Source organism: Lampetra fluviatilis, chromosome 5 (assembly GCF_964198595.1).
Source record: "Lampetra fluviatilis chromosome 5, kcLamFluv1.1, whole genome shotgun sequence".
NCBI classification, from domain to species: domain Eukaryota; kingdom Metazoa; phylum Chordata; class Hyperoartia; order Petromyzontiformes; family Petromyzontidae; genus Lampetra; species Lampetra fluviatilis.
The window spans coordinates 9,577,332-9,585,304 of NC_136279.1; the positions used below are offsets into that span (position 1 = coordinate 9,577,332).

Below are 7,973 nucleotides of genomic sequence, written 5' to 3' on the forward strand. Positions count from 1 at the left end.
AACGGGTCCTGAGAAACCAAAACAGGTCGTAACCCTAACGTACACAGTCGTAATGTCCCACTATGCAGGGCCTTGTTGAATAGCCACAGTGGCGCACACCTATAACCTAGCACCGTGGAGCCGTAGATTTATGGATTGCGCAGGTTTGATCGTGTGTCTGAGAGCCAGTGGTTTAGCTATTGGATTTACAGGCGGTGAAACTGTACCAAGGCCCGCAGGCTGAAGAGTCCCAGCCGCCGGGCTACGGATAGGGTGGAAAATGGACAGGTGGGGACCCATTTTAATATTTGCAACAGGGCCCATGACAACCATGCTTCATAGTTGATGAGAACTTACAACTTGACACGATATGGCAGTAAAGCAAGTGGGTTCCTTAAATGTTGTGTGTGAAATGTTTCAATGTTATCCCCATGTATGTGTGGGTTTTCTATTGGTAGTCTGGATTCTTTCGACATTGACTTGATCCCTCTTCACTTTCTAAAGGGTGGTCCAGATGTCTTACGACCCCCATTTAATTCTCTAAACCATAATATTTTTAAAGTATGGTCTATTTAAAACAAAAATGAATATGCAAAGGAAAGAAAATGTTCAGGGTCGATTAATTGGCGGGTCACAAGATATCTGGACTACCCTGGAGAATAGCAGTGGCTGTCCTACAGACATCGGCATGTGGAATTCCCCCATTGGGCCCTCACTGCATTGCCACCTAATACCCATGCCATTTGAGCGTGTGGAGAAAACACGACCTGAGAAAATGGATACATTTGTGCATAATGAACCCAGCGATCCGACTCATTCCCGGCCATGGCTAACATTAGTGGTGGGTGACACTGGTTTTTCACACTCCCTTCATCAACCCGTACAAACCAGTGTGGTAAAGTATGGTCAAACAACCCCACGACTGATATGGCATGGGGAGGCCTCCACGAATAACGGATTGATAAACGATGGAAAATTGTTATAATTTGTTAATGCTGATTGCTCGGTGTGCTTCTCCGCAGGTTTCGACACTGCCTGGCCGCCTGAAAGGATCGCGAGCCTGCACACTGCACCACCGTTAAAAGACCAACCCGGGGAAAGGCTTCAAAGACAAACACTACAACTAAAAAGAAACACCTTTTTTCATGCCTTCGATAGTCCTCACAAAAGCGTCCGCCTTTGAAAACAAATGTGCATCGAGAAAACAAAACACGATTGTACAAAAATGTGCTCGCCTTGAGAGACAAAAGTGTGGCAGATTCGTGAATTTGTTTGGATGGGTGAGTGGGGCGGTTAGCGGCTGTGGGACGGTTATCTTATTTAGGTTGGGTCTTTGAGGCGAGGGTCAGGAGATCCGGGGAATGTCCCCTTTAGCATGGACAAAAAATCTATCCCAAGTTTACCTAGCATCATCGTCTCAAGAGGCCCTTCTAGTAACATCGGTTAATTCATAGGACCTCATGGTTATGGCACCGCAAGTTACTTTAGGGGGTGTTGAACAGCCCAAACGGTAATATCTATTGTATGAGAATAGTGAACGATCACATTAATCCACTGTGGGATGTTCATACGCACCCTTGCGGTTGCACCACACTGGCCTCAAACACAGGTACAGGAATTGTGCCTCTGTACCATTAACATTTTGAAAATGGCAAATATCACACTCGTGATAAGCCTAGTGAAATGTGTGTGTGTCACTAAAGTACAAAACAGTAACTGGTCCAGCGTTTTTGAAACGGGCCTGAACATCTGCTAATTAAAAAAAAATGCTTTTCTAGGCCAGTCGAAGAGCAAGGTTGCACCGTCAAAACTAACAAAACCTGGGCGAAGCCTGCGACAGGTCTTGGTGATATTGAGAGGGTACCTTTAAAAAAGGTGGACATGGGACCCACTGCTAAGGGATGCCTTTCTGGGGCAGGAGTAATAACAATATACTGTACATTTTTTTAAAACTTTAAAAAAAAAGAAAACTAACAAAAAAATATAGAACATTATTTCCAAAAATACTAGTTAAAAGTGTTTAGTTTTTGGAATAATTATATAAAGGTACCGACACGAACGCACTCTCACACCCATCTCACACTCCCATTTACGATGCTTGCATGAACTTTTACTTGGAAGTTTTAAATGGGCAAACGTTTACCACGTTAAAGCACTCTCGTGGCTTTCATTACTTTGGAACAAAATTATAACTATGAAATGGATATTTGTTCTATTTTCGTTGTTTGAATTTTGTCGACTGTACAGCAAAAAGAGCCCATGGGATTATTTAACGGGTCACCTACTAAAGTTTGTAACTTCACGAAGGTGACTGCTGTCCAGTGATCTAACAACAAAGAATATTTAGCATTCGCCGTTTACCATTGAAGTTCTGGTGTTTCTGGGCCCCACATTGTGTGTGGTTGCTCCTGCACATGCATTGGGAGCTGTGCATGGGTATGTTCTGAGCTGTTTGGTGTCCTCCCATAAGTACAAAAAAAGGAATTTGCCAAACATCCTAAAATGCAGCACTCTTAAAATAGTAATGAGACCCAGTGAGGCTTTCTGGGTAACTAAAACAATATTAATATCTTACAGGATGTTGCTCAATATCCTATGGCACTCTTTCTTCAGTCTCCTTAGGACAAACGGGAGGGGGTGATCATGATTAACCCTGGCCTGAAGGCCTGAGAAAAAGCCAGAACGATATTTGTGGATCCCCAAACCCATGTTGTGTGGCTCCTGAATCCCTGGGCTCGCCTCATTCCCGATCCCCCTGGTTCCATGGCCTGCGTATCCAGTCTAGTCTGGCCAACTGGTCCCTGACAAACAGGGCTCGCTTTACAGACCTTACAGACTAGGAGCTACGTTCATAATGGCCAGTGATGGGGTGGGGTAATCATGAGGGGTGAGAATTGTGGTGCAGTCAGTCTTCTTTGCTCTTTTATCTGCTTTATTGGTGCTTTTGTGACTTGTAAAATTTATAACAATGGTGAAAAAGGCTTCTTAGGATTCGTTGCGGGTGATTCTTTTGTTGAGTTATTGGAGGTAAAAGGTATCATTTGAGACTAATTTTCTTTCAAAATAATTATACTACTGATAGCTATTACTGTGAAGAAAACTTAAGTGTTAAGTTTAAGCATCCATCTCACACCCCAAGATGTGCATTATTTGAGAGAGAAATGTTTAACAAGCATTATAACGGTGTTATCAATAACAGTATTGTTATGATTATTGCTGCGATTCCGTATTGAGATGACTTCACTCTTCAGATCTCACAGTGCTTGTAAGTGGTGCTTGGATTTCGTAATGCTGATTGGACACTCGCACCCTCACTCTGGCTGGACCCCCCCCCCCCCTCAGCTGCCATGCGTTTGAAGGTTTTAACACTCACGATATGACTTTATTTTTCGTCTCTCGGGTGACGCGAGTGTTCGGATCCCTGCGCTGCCGAGTCTCGTGTGACCACAGCCTTGGAGGTGGTGACTGAACTGACTCAAGCGGGTGACTGCAGACTTATATCTCTAGGTGTCTAGAAGTCCCTAATGTAAAGATCTCCAGGCATCTAGGTTCCTACACATCTGAAACCACAGGACTCTCTGCATTTAGATCTGCACGGACCTTGGGATTTGTATTGATGACCACGTCTATATATATATATATGTCTAGGGCCTCTTGGCTCTTCCATGTCTTGACCTCCAGGCATCTATGTTCCTAAATATTTAGATCTCCAAGCCTCTAGACCCCACCAGAGGCCTTCTTAAGGCTTATCGGCCCTTCCACATCGAGATTTCTATGCCCCCACCTTCCTCTAAATCAAGACCTCCAGTTCTCTAGGTTAATACACACCTAAACTTCCAGGTCTCTTGCCCCCCTGAGTCTAGTCCTCCAGGCCTCACTTCCATACCTCTAGGATCCAAGACATCCAGACCCATAACCAAATGTCTCGATATTCAGCCCTCCAGACCTACAGGCCCTGGCATCAGGCCTCACAATTAGCCTCTAGATTCCCACAATTAAAGAGCTCCACATTTGCCGAAGGCCCCAGAGCTTGGCTTCTGCACCAGCAGGCATCTTTTAGATTTTGCTGCCATCACCATCCAGGTTTGCAGACACCCCCTTACGATAAAAAATATATATTTTACGAAAGTAACTAAAAACATATACTTTGTTTATAAATTCATACTCTGCATGGGTATTCATACTGTACTTACAAATCTAGTATGGCCCTCGTGCCTTCTGCCACTCGTGGTGGTGCTGCTCCTGCCATGCAAACTCTTCCCCCAGGTTCCGTGGAATCTCCAAGTGCTGACTCGTATGAGGGCAAAGCGCCTTTTGGGCGCTGTAACGATTTCCTCTGAGAAAATAAACCCGAGTGACTCAAACAAACCGACCATTGGTGGATTGAGATGCAGAGCAAAAGTTACCTGGCATTTGGGTTTAGTACGGTCTCGTTTGGAGTGTAGTGATTTAACCCGGATTCTAACCCCTAATCCTGATCCTAACTGAAGGGAAAATACTGTTGCAGTATGAATCCCCTTGCAGAGTATTACTTTTATGACACATTTCAAAGCCGACACCAGGTAATTCCATACAAGTCTGCATCCATCCTATGCAAGATAAGGTTTCAGACCAATACTAGTCTGAGTTTGAATCCCGTACCACTCTGAATAGTATTATTAGGGTTATGGGAAAGCGAGTTCTTTGGTTGCATTACAGCACTTCCCATTGATGGGGGAGGGGTGGGGGTCAAGGTTAAGGGGGTGGGGGGGGCACACATTCCCCACCCCTCACACAGAAGGGCAAATAGCTGACACAATTAATCAATACACTGTATAATCCACAATTCATATCCATTTAAACTCTCAGTTTTATTAAATAGCGACAATAAAAAAAAACTACTTGGATAATTAAATCCACCATGTAGAATTTTAACTTGATATATTTTCTCAATTAAATTAACTAAAGCTAATAATACTAATTGAGCTAAATTGTATTTAACATTTTGGAACCCGAGGTTGCAGCGCTAGTCAGGAGTACGGGAGGCCGGGATACGTGAAGGGTGTGCAGTCGTAGTCCTTGCTGTAAATAATCTGCCTCACGCTGACATCACCACCATCACTGACATCATCATCACCATTGATTATCGTTATTATTAATTAACAATGACGTTAACATGAATTATTAACTGGAATAAAGTATTGCTTTCTTAAAGCACGTGTTGTGTTTATTTATTTGTTGCACATTTACACAAAGGACTTGGGGACCGTGGTGATTTTGAACCCAGTTACCCGAGTTCAATTGGCACCCATTCTAATGTCAGTGATGATATATTTCACCGCTCCTGAGCCCTTCATCTCACCAACCTGCACAGCTGAACCGGCGTGGTGAAGTATGATCAAGTAACCCCCCATGACCAACACTGGCATGGGGAGGCCTTCATCCATGGTGACAAGGAAAGCGGTGACCTGGCATGAAAATCAGTACCAATGAGGCCTTTGTCCTACCGATGCTATTGTGTTTGATCAGAAATCACGGGCGATACTGAGGAGACTGGAACAATTCTACATGGGTTGTCAATGAACTCCGATTAGCACGGTTGGCTATGTACGAAGTTCAACGTACACGTTCGCTTGGTAGAAAGTGGATCGACTTTTTAAGCAACATGGACGTCATTCACGACGCGATTGGACATCACCAACTCGCGTTCATCACACGCGTCACAACGTTTTGCTCATAAAACCATCATGCTCACCATTGACATCATAAAGACTTAAGGCTCACCACTGAGGTCAGATCGGGCAGATTGTCCTCACCGACCTGGTGGAGGACTCGTGGTTACCCTTGCATACCCTGGGATCCATCAAATAGCCAATTACTCCGGAGCCTGCTGCTGCTGTAAGAGGCTTGGGATGTGGTCATAGGCAGAGGTCATCGCGGATCAATACAACAAACCCAGCTGTCCAAGACTCAATTTACTGATTGCTGGCAACCATAGAGCACTCGGCTCTCAACCAGAATATCGCAAACTCAAATGCCAGTCGTGGGTCACCGCACCCTATCAGCCCGTTAGGGTCGATAATATGAGCGCCACTTTTTTGGGATACCGACAGTGATTGTTTTCCTACGGCTATACTGGCAGATGCCACGGGAATGTGACATTTGTCCCCAATGGCCCCGGAATTGAGCACTGCCCCACGTGAACTTGAACAGGCACAACGTCGGCCCACCGAGAAGTCCGTTGTGCCGTGTACACGGAGCGATGGCAAATATCAGTAAAACTTTTAGGCAATCAAATTTTCAAAAGACAATGAGCAGCAGCGTTGGGAGAAACGGATACATTTGGCTCTCGCAGGAGCTCATTAGTGAACCATGCCTGGCTACAGACCGTCAATTAAAACCCAGAGTATCGCTGCACGCTTGCAGCCCTTAGTCATTAATCAAATAACCAGGGCAAAAAAGCCTCCCCCAGCGATGGGGGTTGTTTGAACATACTTCACCAAGCTGGTCAGTCCGGGTTGATGAAGGGACGTGTCTAGGAGCGGTTCGGATATCACTTGCCACTAATGTTAGCCGTGACCACGACGCCATGTCTGCCGCCCCCTCCCCCCCCTCTTCTGGATATCGTTGCTCTAATGGGCTCATCAGGGAACTGTGCCCCAGCCGTACCGACATAGAGAACGGTCATACATTGTCAATGTTCCTTCAGCTCGGGTAGTAATAAGGCACCGTAATGCCTTACCGAAGCAGCATTAAGGTTATTTAAAGTACACAGTGTTCTATGTATAGACGCATCTATACTACAGGGGCATCTAATCGATGGAAGCCTGATGCAATGAATCTATATGTGGGTTTACTCTGGGTACTCCAGCTCCATCCGTATGCACAGCTCAATGAAAAATGAGTTTGGGTGCTTCGATAGACGCTGCTGGATAGTGTTAGCGCGCAAGGCCGCCGGGCTCATGGACCATTTCTGTTCATCTGACAATGAGGGCTTGAAGTTGTTTCGTTATTCATTACCCATCATGCTCCACTATCGACGACCAGCCTCCCTGAGTGTGCACAACCTCACCAGGTCTCAGAAGGTGAGCATGGTTGTTCATCCTGGATAGTGCCTGGATGGGCGATTGCCATGCATAGCAGGTGCAATAGGCTCCAGAGTTATGAAGTAGGCAGCAGAGTGCGGCGTCGAAAAAAATAAATTGTTGTACTTTACTTTTATGGTGCCACATATGTGATCCAGCAGTGTGGCCGAGGGCCTTCCTGCACGAGTGGAGTAACAAGGCCGTGCACGTACAATGGTCCACAACAGCACGTAAATGTTATTTTATTGACGCAGCACAGGATTGTTTGTGTTGTTGTTTACAGGGAGTGCTCTTGCCAATAAAGTTTAAACGAAGAGTGCTTGTTTCGCAAGCCTGACTGCTGCTAGTTGAGACCCAGAAGCTCTAAATCGGTCCAGTTTGCTGAAACACATGCTTCTGGATGAAAACATGTTTAACGTGGATAGAGAATTGTGTTCATTCGCGGTCCTTTGTCAATCCACTGCTGGATGAAGGCCTCCTCCCCACGCCGTGTTCATCGTCCAGATTGTTTGGTCATATTTCACCACATTGGTCAGTGCGAGCTGATGAAGGGAGGGGGAGACCAGGAGCGGGTCAGATATTACCCCCCACCGATGCTTAAGCATGGCTGAGAATTAAACCCAGGTTGCCGCCGGGGTCATAGCAGTAGCTCGTCAATCACTGTGTCACCGCTCCACCCCGGAGATACAAAAGAAAGGTCAATGTATTTTATAATACCCATAATTATCCCCGTACGTTTATAGGCTTGGGCTCTAAGGAGGAGCGTGGAGGATCTGGGGAGTGAAGAGGCGCAGGGAGGAAGGTGCGGAGTTAACGTTATCTGTTACACACACTTAGCGACACCACGGACACATGGGGAGGATGCCAAGGATGGTGATGATGGTGGAGGTGGTGGCGAATGATTTATTGTGATTTTTCAGCAATTTTGGT

General features: G+C 45.6%; 1 protein-coding gene across 2 annotated transcripts in view; it reads left to right on the top strand.

Moving 5' to 3' along the window:
* Positions 1–5,172, top strand: part of LOC144932523 (glutamate receptor 4-like) — a 59,391-nt gene extending 54,219 nt beyond the window's left edge. For both annotated transcript variants that reach the window (XM_078856693.1, XM_078856694.1), the window contains exon 18: positions 1,002–5,172. The gene's annotated coding sequence lies outside the window, so the exon portion shown is untranslated. The remainder of the gene's footprint in view (positions 1–1,001) is intronic.
* The last annotated feature ends 2,801 nt before the right edge of the window (positions 5,173–7,973 follow it).